Here is a 21,465-nt window from a genome sequence, read left to right on the forward strand (position 1 = left end):
CCTCATGAATCCTTCTGTTATAAAAAAAAATAAAGTAATATTTACTCAGCAATCAAAAAAAATAAACTCATGCCTTTGCAGCAACATGGATGGAGCTGGAAGGGATCATGCTTAGTGAAATAAGCCAGAAAGAAAAAGAAAAATACCGGATGGTTTCACTCATAGTGGGAGCATAAAGGACCAGGGGGGAAAATAATAATAATGAACAACTACATACCAGAGACATGTTATGGGGGTGGGGTGGGGAGTGGGATCAAAAATGAGTGGAAGGGAAGTGGATAGGACCCCTATTGTGATGGTACACGGGTGAGTTGGTGATGACTGGTGATGGGGAGCCCACAGGGATTACAACTGAGATGGAAAAAGGCACAGAATGATGTAAAAATAAACTATAATGGCCCTCCCTGGTGGTGCAACGGGTTAGGACTCAGCACTGCAAGCTGGCAGCGGCCGCTTCAGTGCAAATTGAGTCCCCACCCTAGAGGTGACCCACATGGCACAGCAGACCTCTCCTGACCCGCCCCTGCTCCCCTCAGCAGTGTGCTTTGTCTGTCTGCCTATTCTGTTCCCCACTCGGTCTCTGGTGAATCCTCTCACTGCCCCTGCCCCTCTGGCTTGTCCCCCAGTTCTGTATGCTTAAGTAAATAATTCTTTAAAATAAATAAATCAATAAACTATTATAAGAAAAAGAAAAATAAGGTAATATAGACATTTGTTGCATGTGTGATACAGAAAACAGTAGCCTGTGTTTCTGTTGCCTTTCAGGATTTTCCTCACGTTCCCCATGCTGCTGTCTCTTCAGGAGGCTCATAGAAGTAAGTACAGACATCTCCAGCCATTTTCCAGAGATGGGGCATCCTTCAAGAAAGAATCGATAAAAATGGCACTGTCTGCAATCTTTTCCCCACTGCTGCCACCACACACAACCTAGCCCTGCTGTTCTGGCACTTGGATCATCTCTGTGGCAGTCTTTGTCAGCTCCAGCTACTGATTCATGAGTCTGGCTCTCCAGCCATAGCTATGAGAAGGCACCAGGTATTCCTAGTTTTCCTTATATGCCTACAGCCTAGCCTGTGTCTGGAATACTGGGACTCACAATGCTTACTCCATTTACCAGTCAGGAAACTGTGGCTGAGGAATAGACATGTGAATGCTTTAATCAGGTACCCCAGAGACAGGACTGGAGGTCAGGCAGTCTCCAGGCACCACCCACTTCCAACTTCAGCTATGTTAACGGGTCCTCTATAGATGTAATCTGATAATAACCAAATAGGTTAACAAAAAGGCAAGCAATCAGTGCTGATTTTGGTAAGGAAGTCAAGATAAAATTCTTCATCACACCTTGTGTCACCCAGAGGAAACATCAGCCAGCCAATTTTACAAACATGCCAGTAAAAGAATTTCCTTGGCCAATGGGCAGCATGGAAATGTCCTTTTTAAAAATCAATTAACCCCCTAAATTCATGTGCTTGCTAGAAACATTTCCTATGCCATAGAATACAAGGCTCACCAAGAGGCTCTTCCCCTTTCTATTTCTGGAATCTTCTTTTGTTCATAGATGCTAATAATAGGGGCAGAACTGGGGGGTTATTTATAGTCCAGAAAGCAACAGGAGCTTGTGAACACTTTATTCATTTATATTTCCTGTGTTTATTGTTACCTTACCTTTTTGGTAATTAAAAGTGTTCCTCCAAGATTTTATTTAGTAACAAATCACCTGTAAATAGCTTTTCTTTTAATATATGAAGGTTTATATTTAGAATAAATTCAATAAAATATTTTACTCCCATTTCCCTATTAACTAAAAACAGATTCCATGGCAGTGGAACAACGGTTTTTCTTTCCAAATTTTATATAAAATGGTATTTAACCTTTAGAAGTTTTTGATTAAAAGAATTTTACTTGATGTGTTAAATCATGCAATCTCAATTCACTCAAATTTTATTTTGTGACATTGAAGCAAAGCTATTTATTAATAAACAAGCTATAATTGAAAAAGATATTTGGTTGTATTATTAGATGGCTAGAAACTATAATAATGAAAAGTACCTTTGCATCCCCTGCCCATCCCAAATTGCTTGCTCGAATGCAGGCTCTCTTAACAAATGGCAAAACCTAGGAAAATTCCCTTTGAAAGTAGTTGATTTGGTGGTATGAGAAACATTCCACATCAGAAAGATAATTTTGCCAGATTTACGTCTACTATTCATTTACCTTTTTTTTTTTTAATATTTATGCATACAAGAACTGGGGTACAGACCAGAGGTGGGGGGCCAGAGGGGTGTGTGTGAGAAGATTCACCAGAGACAGCGGGGAGCAGAACAGGCAGATTGACGAAGCACCCTGCTGAGGGGAGCAGCAGGTGAGACAGGAGAGGTCTCTGGTGCTATGTGGTCAGCTCCCAGGCCTGAATGGAACTCAAGATAGTGCTGCGGCTGCGGATTGGGGTGCCTGTGCTTTCAGCCCTTTTGCCACCAGGGGAGGCCCCTAAGTATGTTCTTAAGGAGAGGGTCATACTGGAGGGACCTGATTCAGGTTCCTCCCCGATTCTAAGACTACAAAAACATATATTTTGTCAACCTGAACCAGCATTCCAAACCCAGGGAGCCCTTTATTAAAGTATAAACAGTTTTGATCATGAAGTCAAACCCAGGGTAGCTTCATACATATATTTTGAAAGTGATCAGTTTTTAAGACCTTTTGAAAAAATCTGCTAAATAGGATGACTGGCTCTTTTTCACACAGCCAGACAGAAGGCTGAGTGTCAAGGTGGAACCGGTTCATCTGGTCTTCCTGAATGTCAGCTCTATTCATCACAATCTCAAAATCCACTAGAATGGAGGCAATTAGGCTTTTTTTTTTTAAATCTAAAATAGTCTTATTTAAAAAACAATCCACAGTTAATTGGAGCATTTAATTTCAAAAGCTCTCTTTTTTATAATATAATAGTTTGCTCTCTTTTTTAAATAAAAACAATTTTTATTCCTCTGTACTAAAATTGATTAAATTAAGTGAGTCAGGAAAAGTGGGAGCAATTATGTAAATACTTATTCACCGATTCTCAGTATGAGATAATTTAGTGGCTGGATTTGCCCACACTCATATGTAATGAAACAACAGATTTGGGGCATTGCTGTTCCAAGCACCATTTCAATGTGTTTCTGCCTTTTGATAAAGTTAAAAATAAATAAATACTCAATACCTCAGAAACCTTTGTGAAATGTTACATCTCTTCATCCAAGTGCTTTTAGATCTGAGGTAATTAGTAGTAGATTAGGGTTCATTTCCTACTTTCTGAAGTGAGGTAGGATATTCTATAGCTCAAAGCTGTAGAAAACCATACTGCAAAAGCATGTCATGTAATAGCTGTGCATATTAATTCTTCTCTGAAAGTTTGGTGCATGGTATATTTAATTTTGAAATTAAAGAACAGCCATCAAAATGGTTCCTCCAATGATGTGACTAATAATCTCTTATGTTCTCACTAGGTAGTCATCTGGGCAAACAATTCCATAACAAAGAAGAAAATGACTCAAAAAAGACCTGAAAGGACACGCGTGTCTGGGCGCGTGTCTGGGAAAGCAGGTAGCTTTGTTTTCATTTCAGAAGGCAACTTTGTTTCTACTCTTTCCTATAAATTCTCCTAGAAGTCTCTTACCTGAGAGCCTGTCAATCAGACTGACATCACTCTCTGGTGAAAGTCATCTGCTTGTTCATACCTCAGCCATGGGCTGCATGGAAGAGCAAAGAGAACAACTTCAACCCCCTTTAATTCTGGCATATTTACAAATTCAGTTAAGTTTTGCATCAGATTTTCTAGTCATGTTATTATGCAGGAACAGTAAGTGCAATCTCCTGATGGATCATTTTATTTAAAAGATAATCTTAATTTGCAGAGTATTTAGAAAAAATCATCAGACACTCCAAAATATGGCTCGGTGCAAGGAATTTGCTCGACTGCCTTCTGTCTCTACCTTGATTACTTCTCAAATGACTTAAGACAGCCCAAGCACACAACAAATACAAAAAGGTTCTCTGCCACCCATTTATTCAATGAGCATATACTGACAGTCATATACTGACTGTTATTCATTCAATGAGCATATACTGACTGTTATAAATAGCAAAGTGATGCCCTCCCCTAACTACCTAAAACAGTGTATAAAATTATGTCTTTGGTCTCCTGTCATTTTTTTCAGATCTATGGAGATGTAAATGACATTTAAAAATTACAAGATCTCTCAAGTGTACATGATGGTGGTTTGTTTATACAGTAAAAGGGCCCCATCATGCAGCCAACTAACACATCCATCACTCATTTACTTATATGTCTATATCATATCTGTCTGTGTCTCTCTAGATGTGTGTGTTTCTGTATCTATCTCTGTGTGTCTCTGTATCTACCTTCCTATCATCTAACCTGTTTTTTGGTGAGAACTTTTAAATTCTTCTTCTGTATGATTTGTATCAATCACAATACCTCACAAGCAAAAAATACTTAAAAAATACACTTCATTTCTCTAGCAATATTAGAAACGGGTAAAATACAACAAAAAACTTTCTCAGAGCTTTTCAATTCATTTTAAACTTTGAGTTATTGACAATAATCTCTATCAAAATGTTCTTGAGCATTCTTTTAAAACTAACATTCACTCATGGGTACACATACGCATTGAGACAGAATTCGGTTGTATTTTTCAAAGTTCCTTTTAATTGTTCACTTAAGAAACGCTACCTTTTTACTTGATGCGGAAGGCAAGGTTAAGTACATAATTGAACAGAAAATGTGAGATAATTTAATAGTTTTAAGAGGAATCCTCTGTGGTTCCTTTTAAGAATGGGAAAATTGAATTCTTCTAATAAAAGAAGTCCCTAACTCTTTACATCATGTTAATAATGTTGCTGTAGGAAATCCCTCATCTTTCTCAGTGGTCACTGTGAACCCTGTATCCACAGAGAGTACCATTATTATGGTCGAGTATGAATTCTTCCTGAAACGTTCACTGGAACTGAATATTCACTTTCTATTCAGGTATGTTTGACATGTATTAGAAACTCCCTGGGGCAAAGAGGAGGAGGTCGGACAAGTGGAACTGGGTGGTATTGACCACCGTGAGGTACGTAGGGCAGGCTGAAAAGCCAAAGGCATCCACTGATGCTTCAGATTTGTGCTTAGCTCATGGAAAGCATTTTTTAGTCAACAGGTGTAACAACCTTGATTGTTTAGTGGACAGTGAGAAATTTACTTTCAGAAAAAAAATCAGTGCAGGTACCTGGGCTTAATATCTACTTTATTGGATTAAGATCACCTAGACAAAGCTGATTAGGTCACATTTTAAAATATTGTCACCTATGTAGATTTTTGGCTTCATTGCCACCACCGTTTGAACTAAACCGATACTGTAACACAAGGAATGCCATAGAAGTTCAGAAACTTTGCCTTGTATGGTCACTTTGAAAGATCTATGCAATGTGTTTGCCTAAGGTCTAATGTTTATGTGAAATAGGCAAAAGATAAGATTTTTTGCAGCCTTTTCCACTGAGAGTTTCCTAAATTGTATAAGCTTCAGGATCCTCAGAGCTGTGATCAATCTCTGCTGCAACAGACTGCACACTTGCATGAATAAATAATCTGGCAAGACTTTTTTTTTTTTCAACTTTAAAGATATTAAGCAAAATAATATCAGGGTTTTTTTTTTTTTTTTAATTTCATATGCCTCGAAGTAAATTAAGTAAGCTAATTTACTTAATGGAAAGCCAAGTCCTATTGGAACATTGCGACATTGCGAGACTTAAGAATTATATGCTCTTAGCAAGGTTATTGATTCTGGTGTCTGTCCATATTCATGCTTAATTTTGTAGATAAATCCCTGCATTTGTTTGATAATTCAGACACTACTCAAAGCACTGCATTTTGAAGAGAGAAATGTTGGAAAGACAATGACAAAGTCTTTGTGCCTCCATAAAAAGAGTTTCCAGGGGCCTCCTTGGTGGTGCAAGGGGTTAGATCTCAGCACTATATAACTATAGGTGGAGAGAGAGAGAGAGAGAGAGAGAGAGAGAGAGAGAGAGATTTCGTTCCAGGGGTGCTTAGAAGAGCCATCAAGACAACTGAGGAATTGGACAAAAACTTACATAGAATACTTAAAATAGCTAGCATGTTTATCCTCATGAAAAGTACCATGGAAAACAAACTGGGACAATGTCGTGGCGCTGACTCAAACTAACCTCAAAGGCTCCTGTAGAATCCACAATTAAGAAAAAAAAAACCACTTTTAAAGGTAACACTCTGTACTTTTAAAACACAAGCGGTCTGATGTTGCCCTCTCCCTTCAGCTCAAAGTCAGCTTTCCAACAGGAAAGTCCGGCGGGCAGCACTGGACGTTCTCAGCCCTTGTTCCCTTGGGTGTTGCTCCAGTGAAGTCTGCAAACCAGTCATTTTATGTCTGAATAGGGGCCTTTCTCCTCTGGCTTAGCTACCAAAATATTTGAGTCCCCCCAGTTTTTAGGTTTTCATGTAGGTGTGCCCCAGCAAGTCTTCTTGAAAAGTTAGGGCTAAGGGAGGGGTCACCGCACATTGTCACTATCTTGACAGGACTCTGCATATAAGACTTGTTAAGTTCAATAGGTTACAAAATGGGACTGGAAAGAATTCTGGACTCTGAGGAGAGTTTGAATTCTTATCTGCACGAGGTGGTTTGACTGTGCACTGTTGCATAAAAACAGGGATTAGAACAAATCAGTGCTTCCCAAAGGGGCATCTAAGGATCAATTCTGGACTCTGGACCTCTCTTCTTGGGGAACCTTTCGTTTTCTAAATGTTCCTAGAGATTCTAGTTCCCCGTTTCAAAGAATGGCTGTCAATGGCAGAAGTTAAAAACCTAAGTCTTGCTTGTCTCATCTTTTTCTCTCCAGACCTTTCCAGCAGATGCTGTTCTCTTTATGTCAGTGAAGTCTGTCCACTTCTCCCCCATCTGCACCATGTGGCCTGACAGGTCACCATTTCTCTCTTGGTTGTTGGATTTCCTACTTCCTCTTGCTTTCTTCCCACCCATTTCCCACCGGCAGCCAGAACAACACTCCTTATAATGAGAGTCATTCCACTGTTTGAAATCCTCCTATAATTTCCTGTTGCAAACACAATAAAATCCAAGCCCTACATGAGTTTACTTTGTCCGAATCTTTGGTCTTATCAAAAGTCACTTGTCTCCTCAGTTAAGCACATTGGCTTGATCTTTGTGTTTCTTGCAAATACCAAGGGAGATTCTAATTCTACCTCAGGACTTTTGTACTTCCTGTGTCTGGAATTACAGGTTTCACCTGGCTCTTTCCCAGCTCAAGTGTCAACTCTTCATGTCAGTCTCCTCTGAAACTCTCCAACTGCTCCTTGCCTCCCCATCCATACTCACTCTGCTGTTCTGTCAGTTAGCATTGCCTTTTTGGCTAGTCAGTTTCCCTCCCATTAGAAAGAGAGCATGAGTAAAAGCAGTGCTTTGCTTGATCTTGCTCACCTCAGAATTCCCATGTCTAGAATAGGACCTGGCACCTCACGAGTATTCAATTACCACATCTTGATGGAAGGAAGTATGGAAGTGGGACCTGGGAACAAGTGATTTTTTAAAAGATTTATTTATGCATAGAAGAACAGGCCAGAGGCGTGGGAGGTGAGAGGATTCACTGGAAACAAAGTGGGGAGCAGAACAGGTGGCTGTACCCAAATACACTGCTGAGAGGAGTAACAGGTGAGACAGGCAAGGTCTGCTGTGCCGTGTGGGTCTGCTCCCTAGCCGGCGATTGAACTCAGGCCACAACAGTCATAGCGTGGTAGTGCTAAGACTTAACCTCCATACCACCAAGAAGGCCTGAAACATGCAATGTTTAAAGCTGATCTGTCATCACTTTAGGTACACTAGGCTACACAGCTCCCTTAACATACATAGAAACTGGAAAGTGGCTTTGGTGCTATTAAGTCAATGACAATGATATAAATAGCAATAGAGAAATTTGATATTAAAAAGGAAAGGGAGGCCCTCCCTGGTGGCGCAGCGGGTTAAAGCACAGCACTGAGAATCTGAAGCCACTTCCGCATGAGTTCGATTCCCGCCTGCTGCCTGCCCCGGAGGAGACCACATGGCGAGCCAGACCTCTCCTGACCCACCCGCTGCTCCCCTCAGCAGTGTACTTCATCGATCTGCCTGTTCTGCTGCCCACTCTGTCTCTGGTGAAGCCTCTCACCGCCCCTGAGCCTCTGGCTTGTACCCCAGTTCTGTATGAATAAATAAATAAAAATCTTTAAAAAAAAAAAAAAAAGGAAAGGGAAAATAAAGCACTCTTCTGGTCAGAAAAGTATGTTGTGTGAGGAAGAAACACTACAAGGGCCAAAAACTCTAATAGCCCCTTCCTGGTGGCGCAAGGGTTAAGCCTCAGCTCTACGAAGCTGTCAGCAGCCACTCTAGCAGAGGTGATCCCCACCAGGGAGCTGACCCACAGGCATCTCCTGTCTTGCCTGCTGCTCCCCTCAGCAGTGTGTTTCAGTAGACCTGTCTATTCTGTTCCCCACTCTGTCTCTCGTGAACCCTCTCACCCCCTGCACCTCTGGCCTGTACCCCAGTTCTTATATGCGTAAATAAATAAATCTTTAACCAAAAAACTCAAATACATGCATGTCACCAATAACTAATTTACCTAGAAGATCTATTGGAAAGAAAATCAAAAATAGCCAACCATATAAAAGACACTAACTACATGCATTCTTTTTTTTTTTTTTTCAAGATTTTATTTTTTGTAAAAGAGCTGGGGTGTAGGCCAGAGGTCTGGGGGAGTGAGAGGATTCATCAAGCACAGAGAGGGGAGCAGAACAGGCAGATCTATTGAAATACACTGCTGAGGGTGAGTCATGTGGGTCACCTTCCTGGCCGAGATCAAACAGGTTATGGTGGTGATAGTGCTGAGACTTAATCCCTAGGCCACCAGGGAGGTCCCAACATTCATTCTTTTCAACAATAAAATGTAAGCAGCACCTAAATGAAAACACTGTTAAAGCATTTTAGTTCAATGTTGGGCAAACCAAAACCAAAATGATTAGGACACATATACCCACTGGTGTATTTCCCAGCCCTCTGGGTCTTCTGCGCATTTAGCTTCCTCTGGAGACTCCCTATGACTTGAATAAAATCCATGAAAAGGACCTTATATAAGTGCCTCTGGCCACCTCTCCAGATTTATCTCTTGCACTTCCCTACGTACTAAGTTAGTCTTAAAAATTATTCCTTCACAATTTTGAAAAAAAAAATATTTTTTCAGTTTTCCAGAGGTACAATGACAATACCTGTTTCTGCACAAAGTGTTCTCTGTTCATAAACTCCCTGACCTCGGCCCTCCCTGGTGGCGAAATGGGTTCAAGCATAGAACTATGAAGCTGTTTGCAGCCACCGCAGCATGAGTTCGATCCCCAACTGACCCATATGACACAACGGACCTCTTCTGTCTCCATGCTGTTCCCCTCAGCATGTATTTCAGTCAGTCCCCCTGTTCTGCTCCCTCTCTGGCTGATGAATCCTCTTACCCCCACACCTCTGGCCTACACCCCAGTTCTTGTAAGCATAAAAAAATAAATCTTTTTTAAACTTCCAGACCCCCCTCAGTCTCACCTGTTCACCTGTTTCATATGACTCAACCTTCCAGTCTCTCCATAGGTGTCACACCCCGCTTCCTGACCACATTCTCCCAACCTCCAGGGTACCCCCCAAAGGAGTTTACACTAGTCTTTTCCACTTTAGTCATCAGTGGACTAAGTTGTGTTTCTCAGAGTGTACAAACAAGGATACCAGAGGCAAGGGTGGGGGCAAAGAGGAGAGGTGACCCAGGGACTTCTCTGTGGCTGGCTTGTGATCTGTGGGAATCACATTGGATTTTTCAATACAAAAATAATTTTTAAAATCATAGCTGGCATCCTTCAGGTGCCTATTGCATGCACTTACTTAAGATGTCGTGTCAGGGCTTGCACTGGTGTCTGGTGCTGTGTCAACACCGGGGGTTCTAGCCCAAATGAGAAGTGTCCATACGTAACAGTATATCAAGTAAAGGGTGGTCTTAAAAATACTGCAGTGTGGGCCTCCCTGGTGGCGCAATGGGTCAGGACGCAGCACTGCAAGCTAGCCACAGCCGCTTCAGTGCCAGTTTGATCCCCGGCCCTGGAGGTGACCCACATTTCACAGCAGACCTCTCCTGACCTGCCCGCTGCTCCCCTCAGCAGTGTACTTCCTCAGTCTGCCTGTTCTGCTCCTCACTCTGTCTCTGAGTGAAGTTATCTGGATGTCTTTCTCTGAAGAGTATATTTTTTTAATCTCTAGTATGTTAGCATAGAGATTGACAAACAGTTAAGAGTTCGACACATGTTTGTTGATGAGCTAGGAAACAAGTGAACTGTTGAACATATAAAAACTGAATCTAGGGCCTCCCTGGTGGTGCAAGGGATGAAGTCACAGCACCAGAAGCTATTGGCAGCCACTGCAGCACCAATTCCATCCTTGGCCAGGAAGGTGACCCACATGGCTCAGCAGACCTCTCCTGACTTGGCTGCTGCTCCCCTCAGCAGTGTATTTCAGTAGATCCGGCTCCTCACTCTGTCTCTGGTGAGTCCACTCAGCCCCCGCACCTCTGGTCTAAACTTCAGCTCTTGTATGCATAAATAAATACAATAAATCTTTAAAACAAGCAAACATAAGGGCCCTCCCTGGTGGCGCAGTGGGTTAAAGCACAGCAGGATGAAGCTTTGAGGCCAATTCAACAGGAGTTGGATCTCTGGCCAGGGAGCTGACTCACATGGCGTGACAGACCTCTCCTGTCTTGCCTGCTCCCCTCAGCAGTGTACTTCATCAGTCTGCCTGTTCTGCTCCCCAGTCTGACTCTGGTGAGTCCTCTGACTGCCCCTGCAACTGTGGCCTCTACCCCAGTTCTGTGTGCATAAATATATCTTTAAAACAAACAAACCTGAATCTGGCCTAATCCTCAGTCACAACTAATGATTTTGTCACAACTAATGATTTTGAAAGTGCGATTCAACGAATGAATGTGCTATGAAGGTGAAAGGCAGACGTCCTGTGTTCTGATCCTTTTCAAAGCTAAAACCTCCATTGGACCCTTCAAAAGATAAGGCTGCCATAAAGCTGTGTTTTTGAGGTTGCCACATTTTATTGATAAAACCATAAAAGTAATTCTCAGTGGTCAAATAAAACTCCTTTGAAAACATTCATAATCATGAATCCCAGCACATGAGAACAAAATATTAAAGTTTTCAGAGCCAGATAGTCCTCCCAAGAGACCTGGGCTATGGTTTCCACTGCAGATACTGATCGAACCTGACCCAAATGTAACATTGATGCTGTTGTTGCCAAGCTCTAATCCCTTCACTTACTTGCCAAACAGACCCAGCCTTTTTTCCTCCAAAGCAAGAATCAGTGATATGTATAATACGGTGTTCATTGGCCAAGATGGCAGTTAACTTTTTTTTTAAGATTTATTTATTTATGCTTTATGCTTACAGAACTGGGGTACATATCATGTGGTAGGTGAGAGGATTCACCAGAGACATAGTGGGGAGCTGAACAGGCAGTGTACTGAAATACACTGCTGAGGGGGTGCAGCGGGTGGGTCAGGAGAGGTCTGCTGCGCCATGTGGGTCACCTCCGGGGCAGGGGATCGAACTTGTACTGCAGTGGCTTTGGAGAGCTTTATAATGCAGTGCTTTCACCCGCTGTGCCACCAGGGAGAGTCCTGGCAGTTAACTTTAAGGAGCATTTCAAGCCTGTGAGTTTTTAGCAGCAGAACTGTCCTTTCATTCACTCTGTAAGATCTATAATTGAAAGGATAAGGAGACATCTTTTATCAGCTCCTCCACCCCAGTTCCTGCTTTGATAACTGTGCAGGAGAAGCTTGGGCACTTCAAGTTAGCCAATTATGTTTGATTAACTAGTCAAAATAATGTAACAGCTTTCATCACCCAAGGAAAACTTTTGAAGAATTCTGTTGGCAACCCTTCTCCACAAACACTAATCTGTGTCATTATCTTACAAGGGGAAATGAAACAGTAATACTTTTACGCGGCAATAAGCAAAGTCTAATTCATTACAACTTTAGATCAAAAAGAGCAGCAAGGTGGTGACAGAATGTGTGTGGTAAGGCACCATGGGTAGCGATTTCAGAAGGCAGGATATAGGAGTCAAAATAAAACAACAGACCTTCGGAAAAGCCAACATTTTAGAGAACCTGTCTGAAAACAGGATATGCACTCAACACTTTGATATACACACAAGATTTGCTGAAGACCTATTTGGGGGACCCAGGCCTCTGTGTGTATGTAATTATTGCCTGTGAATGTGTGTGTGCCTGCATAAACTCAAGAGTACAAATGAGGAAGTCATTGCAGACAGAATTCTGAAAGTTTTCAGATCACCAAGAATATATATTTAATGTTGCTCAAAGTTAAAGACAAGCTATACACATATCGTCTTTACCATTGCAAAGGGTCTGTGGATTCAACACGTGTCCATTGTCTATTTTGTTTCAGTCCCAGGAAAGACATGTTTTTAATTTAAATGCAATAATTATACTGCTCTCCTAAGTAAAATATCCTGTAAACAGGGTATTTAGAAATGCGATAGTCAATTTTTCCTGTTGTAAACTGGAAAAACCAATACCGAGGACCACTGATGAAAGAGCAGTTACGCCCTTGTTCCCAGAATGAGCGAGAGATGGGCGCCTTCAAATGGCACCGTCTGAGGTGACATTCCAACTTTGCAATGTTCTTGTTGCACAATAAAGGACAGACTTTAGACTGGTTGACCAATTATTCTGTCATGTAAAGAAAAAGTATTCTCAGGGAATTAGAAGCTGGATCGTTTGGCTGTATAGTTAATCCAGAATGTTGTGTAATCCTATTCAGGATAATATCATTTTCTTTTAGATTTTTGAGATACAATCAACAGCTCTGTGCCCAACAGCTCTGTGCATTTCATACTTCCAATTTCTCTCCTCAAAGTCTCTGGCCAGTCCTTCAGAATATACCCTAGATGAGGAATTCACTAAGCCATCCTGCTGGGTTAAAAAATATATATATAAAAATATATATATATATGTATATATATTTTGGAAATGATTCCATTTTGGAACTCATTAGCCTGGGGACATCGGTGGTCCTTGGGCTGTGTGCAGTTAAAGATAAACATTGTAGTAGGAACTACCTTGCGGTGCACCGAAACCTTCACAACTATTTGAAACCTCCACAACTATTCGAAACCAAGAATCTCAAAGTTGCTTTTCTACAGAGGCTACAAGAAATGCAAGCTCAGCACATGCGCCCTGTAGAAACGGAGCCCAGAGTCTCTCCTGCTCCCGGAAGCTGAGCTGTGCCCACTGTGGGGAAGTCACCTTGCACGTGTCAGCCCCAGGCAGGTGTTCCAGCCTCTCACTGAGTACAGCCCATTTCTAGGGCCATCTGCCCAAGGTTCTCTTGCTTCCCCCCATCCTCCAACTATAGAGTAGGGGTTGTCCTCAAGCACATTTCCCCTGAAGGGCGAGGGAGAGACTGCTGAGGACGAGGGCTAAGACTCTGCCACAGAGTCAACCCAGAGCCACAGAGCTAGGCCAGGTCCAGCAAGCAGGTCCGCAGACACTGTCACTTCATTACAACGTCAGTCTCCACTGATGTTGGAATGAAATGCAGTTGGAGGGCCTGCTTCGGTTAGACACTGTTGAAGTGAAAGTTGCCATTTCCAAGAACCTGTGGTGACAATGTTAAGTGGGCACTTACTGAAATGCCTATAGGAGCCTCTGGGAAGCCAGAGCCCATAGAGGGGGCAGAAGAAAATCAGGGTGAGTAAAAGAGACAGGGAGTCTGGCCAGGTAGAGAAGAAGAGGCGAAGGTGAAGGCGAGTGGAGAATATAAAATGATGATGACGGCTGACAGGTCCCAAAGAAGCTGGGCAGGGCTCAGGCCACTGGCTGCATGAGCTGAGCCTGGTGTATAGGGAATGCAGAAGTGCTGAGGGAATTAGGTTTGGAGTTAGCAGACATTTATGAAAGTCCCAGCTGCTAGACTAGCTGACGTGGTATATGTCGTTCTTGAGTGTGGGTGGTGTTCTTGGGTTAGAGATTAATGTCTTTAATGTGAAGAACAGCTTAAATGCCCAATTTCTATGCAGCCATTCTGCAAATGGATGTTGAGCCCTCAAAGATTTGTATGATCTACTTCCTAAGCTGCAGGAGAATAAGTCAGAGCAAAGTCATTCTTTACTTAGGCTGGAAAATAAAAAGACCATTTTACCTCATAGGTTCAGAGGGCAAAGTCCTTTGGAAGTGTTAAGAGGCATCACACATGAGTCATATTTTTGGAGTTTTTCTTTTTTTACCTGTTACCTGACTTTGTAAGACAGTGTACAGACAGGGAGTCAGGGGGTCCAGAGATTCAGGGGGCCCCATCTCCCCAACACTGAGGCTTTCCATAGATCTTTGAGCCACTGTGCACCTTGCTAGTTAAGTGCAGGTACTGGCATAAGCTGGGACCTATTTATTCTCAATAAACAGTACACACACACTTCCGAGCAGGATCACTGGCAAAACTGTTTCTACTGATTGTGTAATAGAACAGATGCTGGGACCCTCCCTGGTAGTGCAGTGGGTTAAAGCAGCACTATAAAGCTATCCGCAGCCACTGCAGCAAGAGTTCGATTCCTGACATGGGAGCTGACCCACAGGACGTGGCAGACCTCTCCTGACCCACCTACTGCTCCCCTCAGCAGTGGATTTCTGTACATCTGCCTGTTCTGTTCCCCCCTCTGCTCTGATGGATCCACTTACCTCCCACACCTGTGGCCTGTACCCCAGTTCTTGTATGTATAAATAAATAAATCTTAAAAAAGAAAAAAAAAAGAAAAAGAACAGGTGCTGGGCACTGGGAAACGGAGTCAAGGAAGAACTCAGCACAACTTCACACCTAACTGTCACATCCTGTGCACCTCCAGGTACAGCCTGGTTTTACAGACTTGGGCTTGAGGCTCCTGAGAAGCTTCTACAATCAACTGCATTTCCTTCTGATGCACATATACTGAATTGCTCTGTACTCACACTCCAATGCTATCCTCTGATGAAATATATGAAGAAAAAATAACATGAGCGTGGGTCGTTGAATATAGACTGCTCTCTGCAATTTTAGGAATCACAGAGATTCTGCAGACCTGTTTTTTAAAGTGCTCCTGACCTGGGTGTAGTGATAATACTAACAATTATAAGGCCTCTACATTTACGAAAGACTTTCATGATCAGTTTTTATTTTGATGACATATGAGCTACGTGACTTAGGGCAACTCAGACAATGTGTCTAGATCGTGTGGTTATATTTGGCTCACTGCAGGGGGTTCATCTGTATTAAATGAGATAACACATGCAGAACACAACTGTCTGGCAGGTAGTAACATCTCAAAAAAAGGCAGCCAGCCATATTTGCTATCTGTTGTCCAACCTGTAGTTAAGGAAAAATGCAATTATTTTCTGTTGACTTTGTGTATTTTCTAAGTCCCCACTTAATAACGGTACCCCAAACTTTGGGGGTCTATGAGAGCGCCAGGTTTTTTCCCATGTCTTTGCTTTTACTCCCTTTCTATCCTCCCAAACTGATTTGATAGCTTTGGTTAACATGAATGCACATTTGACTATTAAACTATTTCACTGGTTCAAAACCTGCTTAACAAAGTCTTACAAACAAAGTCTAATCCACCTATGCATCTCTTGTGGGTCACTGGAACCCTGAGAATGAGAAGAGACAGTGTGTTTGCAAAGAATAATGGTACAGTGTGACACTCTTTCACCCTCAGGAGTTTAATAGGAGTTTAATGCTGTATCAGCTCACTTGATTGGCCTCAGGACTGAACCAGAAATGGCCTAAAAGCATCTAGCACTGCAGAGGCAAACTGGTACCCATTAGAAGTTACTTCTCTTCCACTTCACCACGTGATCTTGAGCAAAGGAAAATGCTGATTTTCTCTGAACTGGTCATAGACACTGACAATGGCAAAGCCAGTTAAACGTGGATGTCTTGGGTGTAGCTGGCTGTTCTCATGCTTTCCCCATGATTCTAGTCAGTAACAAGTAGATTAACAGAACATGAAGCTGGTCGGGTGTGTGAACAAGCAAGCCCAGCACGAAGTGATGATCATCACTACTAACACTCCTACCCAATAGCCTCACGGCCCAAGAGCACATGTTCACATGGAAACTACTAGCATGTTGGCTCGGAATCAACCTTCAGGGAGTCGCAGTTTGCACACGTATACTCACTGAATCAAGCACATTTAATACTTTTTAAATAAGTAACTAAAACATGATTGAACAAAAATTTCAGGATTGACAGGTGCTGGGAAAGAGCACATGTTCACAAGCACAGAATTTTGGGAGGTAAGCCACTGTTCTCCCCAAGTTCACAAAGACAGAAAAAAATGACAATGTTCATCTCTAATGGGAGAAGAGTCAATTTTCTCATTTTCTTGAAAACATAATGAATCTTTTAGGTTAGGTTTATATTATTCTGATATCTTTTTGATGAGTAAATAAAATGGTGATACTTTAATTTGCTTGAGATAGAAACATTTTTGTCTCTTGATTGTAAATTATTTTGAAGTTCATTTCCTGATTTTTACCTCTCTCTAGGAGTAACACTTTGCATCCAGAGAAATGAAAATCAAACGTAAATGGCTGACTGCCAACTCTGGGAGACCTGGAGGCACTGGACTTCCAAGTCTGCACCCCAATTCTTAGAGGACCCAAGGATGCCAGGTTAGTGTGGGAAGATGCTGTACAGGTCCTTTCTTCTCCCCAGTTCCTCTACAGAAAAGGGGCGAAATAAATTTATAAAGGATGTAGCTTAAAGATGGAGATTTAATCAAATTTCAGGCTGTAGACCTGTATTGGTTCTGGGCGAACTAAGGCCTGGGAAAAGATATCTAGAGAGTTAAAAAACAAGTCTGTGCTTGCAAAGCTTCTCTAATGGGGGCCCTCTCTGGTGGCGCAGCGGGTTAAAGCACTGCACTAAGAAGTTAAAGCCACTTTAGCATGAGTTCGATTCCTGCCCCAGAGGTGACATGGCAGACCTCTCCTGACCCGCCCACTGCTCCCCTTCAGCAGTGTACCTTGTCCATCTACCTGTTCTGCTCCCCTCTCTGTCCCTGGTGAATCCTTTCACCATCTGCATTTGTGGCCTGTACCCCAATTCTGTATGAATAAATAAATAAATCTTTAAAAAAAAAAAAAAGCTTCTGTAATGCACCAGAGAAAAAGAAAGGTTTACTCCCGCCCCGGAGTCTCTTCTCTTCAGTGAGAACTGCACTTCCTTCCGCATGGCTGAATTCCTCTGGCACCACTCTCTGAATCTCTGAGACCTATTTTCCACAGAAATGCTACTTATGTGTTTCAGTCAGGATTAATTCAGATTTTTTTTTAAATTCCTACACGTATCAGAATCATTCACTGAGGGGAAGTTCATCTACCTCCATTCCCAGAATCCTCTCAAGACATCTGGTCTCACTAGAAGATCAAATAGATCCTCTAGGTTCATTAGTTGCTCAGCAAAGGGGGAATTATTTTCTCACTGCTTATGTTTGTGAAATATTCAAGATGCAGATGAAAAGTAAATAACTGGAAGAAAAATCACAATCTTGCATCACATAGAGAACTCTTGTCAGCAGGCTGGGGGGGTGTTGAGTTTGCTCTTATTTTCCAAAAACACAAGGAAAAAGGCTGCGTAGAGACCATTGTAAGACACCTTCAGTTTGAAGATTAGAAGGTGTGTTGGATGTAAGATCACCTCAGGAAACATTTCTAATGCTTTTGTAATTCATGTTAATCTGTCACCTGCTTACAATCCGTTGTGCCTATCTTCACTTGCACATATAAAAAAAATCACCCCTGCTGAACATGCCCAGCATCCAGTAGAATGCAGGGTAGGCACGTATTTGGCCATTTTAACTTCTGAGCAAACCCACATGTTGTGGCTGATGTAGATTCCCCCAGAGAATGGACTGTGAGCAGAAGGGGCAGCACCAAAGAACACTCTGAACACTCAAGGCTCAGAAGTGCTGGCGGGTAGATCTTTATGCTGAATGATACCCTAGTGGCCTGAGAGAATTGTAGCTTCCTACAGTGACTCATTCACTCCCAGGGGGTTGTCTGGGCTCAGAGAAAATGTCTCACTGATTATCAGTGATTTAGTAATTGGATGGTTCAGATGGACTTCTGATAACCTAGAGATTTGCTTTAGCTTCAATGGCAAAGGCTTGTATTTCTGAAGTCAAAGGTTACATGTCTATGTGTGTGTGTAAGGGGAGAGGGAGGCAAACTTTGCAGACGTAGTGCTACTTTGAACCTGAATCTGCCAGCCCCAGTTCTCTCTTTTGATAGCTGTACAATTATGGGCAAGTCACCTCAGTTTCTTCCCAATAGTCTCCACCATCTCTTCCGGCTCTTTAATAATCTTTGGTTTCTGGCTCTGGAATAATCTTTGGTTACTAGGCAAGGAGTATCTTTCAGTGCATATATGCCATTTCAGAATGACTAGTTTCAGAGCATGGATTTCATCTTCCTCCACCACTATTTTGGATGGGGGTTGGGATTGTCCCTTACAGGTATACAGAAAAACAAAACAACCCACTTAATGTATATCCTCTGTCCCTTTTTCCTTGAGCATCTTTCAGTTCTGCAATTGAATGGTTTCTGTGAGTATAATGTAGCCTACTACCACATTTTTCCCCCTCTCTCTCTTTATGTGCTATTTCACAAGCTGCAAGTTTGGGCATTGGAAATTCACCTTCTATCCCAATATTCTGAATAGGAATCATTTGCCTCTTGAAAATATATAGGAAAAAAACAACATACCATATTTTCTCTGGTCCTTCTAGTCTGCATAGAAAGCAAATGACATCTGTATTTCCTTTTGTGCTTGGTAGAGAATGTAACTCGTCTTGGGAAAGTGAACAAGGGATCATTGGCAAAATTGCCTTATCATGTTATTATTTTCCAGGGAGTAGATAAGTGAATTTTCATCTTGGGTTGTAGAGGAATAAGCCATTGGCCCTTTCAATGTATCCCCTGATGGGTAATTTGATGTGTAGCTAATAAGGAAAAGACAAATGTTTACAGGGAAACATTAATCTTCCCAAATAATATTTAAAAGCCACAACTTTGACAAGATAGGGTGAGGAGTAGGGGCTGTAGATTTCAGAGATGTCTTGGAGGCCTGCCAGGAGGAAGAGACCTTTTTAGGAGTTGTTAGTGGTGACAGGTAGGCCACACCCCGTAGATGACCCACAAAGCCATCCCTAGAGCAATGTTTCTTGAATTGTAGGTCATGCCTCATTAGTAGGTCATGAAATCAATTTAGTGGGCCATGAGCTGAAATTTTTTAAAAAGCATGAAATAAATTAAACTTAAGCAGGATAAATGAGAAAACATCAGCAGGCCTGGCACAGAGAAAGTATTGCACTCTAGTGAAACTTTGGACCAGGGGACGGGTGTTTGTGGGTGTTGGTGCAGCAACTTCCAGTATAAAAAATACTTCTTCCTGCAGGTCATAATTAAAGTCCCTACCCTGGGGAGATACTGCAAGGGACATGTCTCCAAGCAGGCTTCAAAGGATTTGTTGTTTTTGACAAAGTAAATTTATAAACAAAAGGAGAAGGACTTTTTCCAAATGTGAATAGTCTTCCCACAGCTGATTTTAAAATGATTTCTAACATGCCCAACGAATCGTTCCTGTTCACTAAAAGTCCAAGGCAAACTGGTTAAATGGGTCAAGTTTGTGTTTCCTGGGTGTACTTCTCACCCCTTACAGATATCTCCAAGGCTTCCACTTTCTGTCCCTTACCTTCTTCAAGGCATATACTCATGGAAGACTGGCAAATACACTGAACAGCAGCTTAAGTGATAATGCTCTAACAGGACCCTCTCCCCAGGCATTTGTATTTTAGCCAAGCCTCATGCTTAATTTCACAGAATTTAGCTTCAGGGGGAGAAGAGAGAATTTTGAATTTGAAAAGTATTTCCCTAGCACTCTTGAAGTCTGGCCTATGAGCATCTATATGCGACATATAACGCTTCCCTTTTTTTACATATAGATAATGTGCAAAATGGCCTGGGTAGCTATAACCTTAGCTGTCTTCATGGGTTTTACCAGTTATTTAAGAAAGAGTCTTATAAAATCATTGAGGAAATATTTTGTCTTACTCAACTTTCTTTTCATCTTGCACCCAATTTATAGCCTGTTGCAGTTTAGTCTCCATTAGTAGTAATGAGTGAGTGTTTTTGTACAGTGATATTCTTCTGTAATGCATGTGGTGATGCTGTTTCCCAAAGTCAAACTACTAAAAGAGGAACCAGTACATTTTCTTTCTGAATATAAGATAATATTTTGCAAAGCCTTCACACACTTGCCATCAAGTAGCAATAACTGTTTTAAATAGCACCCACAGATTGAGTGCTCACTACCTCCCAGGCGCTCCCTACTAGAGGCTTTACCCACAGTCTCATTATTCCTTGCAAAACCTCCACAGCTGTGTTGTTATTCCCTCCACGCCCTCCACCCCATAAAGGCTCAGAGACCCACAACCTGCCCACAAGGACACAGTTATCCAGTGGTGAGGGTATACTTCAAGTCCATCTGATTGCAAAAGCTGTGCTTACCTCCTTTTTACACTTCCACACCTTTCAGCTCTGTCTAAAAATGATCATTTTCATTTTCCAATACCTTGCCTGTCCTCTTAAGGACAAAACCAGGAAGTAGGACACCAGAAACGTTTGTTTTTAATTTTAAAATGCTCTGTTTATCACAGAGTGGTTCTATACTCTGAAAATATCTAGTCTGTTGGCTCAGTCTCCCCCTTTACTCTTCACAGGTAGCCACAGAGGACTAGAAAGCCAAGTGCCAGCCAGCTATGTCAGTCTTAATAGGACGCCCACCGTCATCTCTGAGCTGAACCAGACCTGTTCACATAACTGCTTCTGTTCCGACGGACAGGACTGCTTCATGCAGTCTGCTATGGTTTTCATCTTCCCCAGCCTATTTACAGACAGTTTTGAACAAAAGCCCTTCAACGTCTGTTTGGTTCTGCCCTTCTGGCAGATTTTAAAGTCCTCAACTGCCCTAGGTGATCAGAAGCTACAGTAATGTCGCGGCCGCTTTCGTCATGTGACAGCCAAAGGAAGAGGTTGATTTTTGTAACAGATATACTTAGAAGTCAAGTCCAGAATTCTTTTGTTTTTACAACAGAGAATGAAACTACCAACTACCAAACGTGGCATGGTCGCTCCTTCAGATTCCAAACTTCTATATAACTTTCCCATATTAATTCAGTCTTAAGTTTCAGGAAGTAAAATAATTATGTAGTTAAACAGAGATCCTTATACAAACAAGTACTGTGTTTA

The 21,465-nt window shown here is 42.0% G+C and overlaps 1 protein-coding gene across 3 annotated transcripts in view; it reads right to left on the minus strand.

Moving 5' to 3' along the window:
* Positions 1-21,465, minus strand: part of NR5A2 (nuclear receptor subfamily 5, group A, member 2) — a 126,457-nt gene that overhangs the window by 84,712 nt on the left and 20,280 nt on the right. The gene's annotated exons all lie outside the window — the stretch shown is intronic.

The sequence above is a fragment of the Condylura cristata genome, unplaced genomic scaffold (genome assembly GCF_000260355.1).
Source record: "Condylura cristata isolate star-nosed mole 26May11 unplaced genomic scaffold, ConCri1.0 scaffold00018, whole genome shotgun sequence".
NCBI lineage: Eukaryota > Metazoa > Chordata > Mammalia > Eulipotyphla > Talpidae > Condylura > Condylura cristata.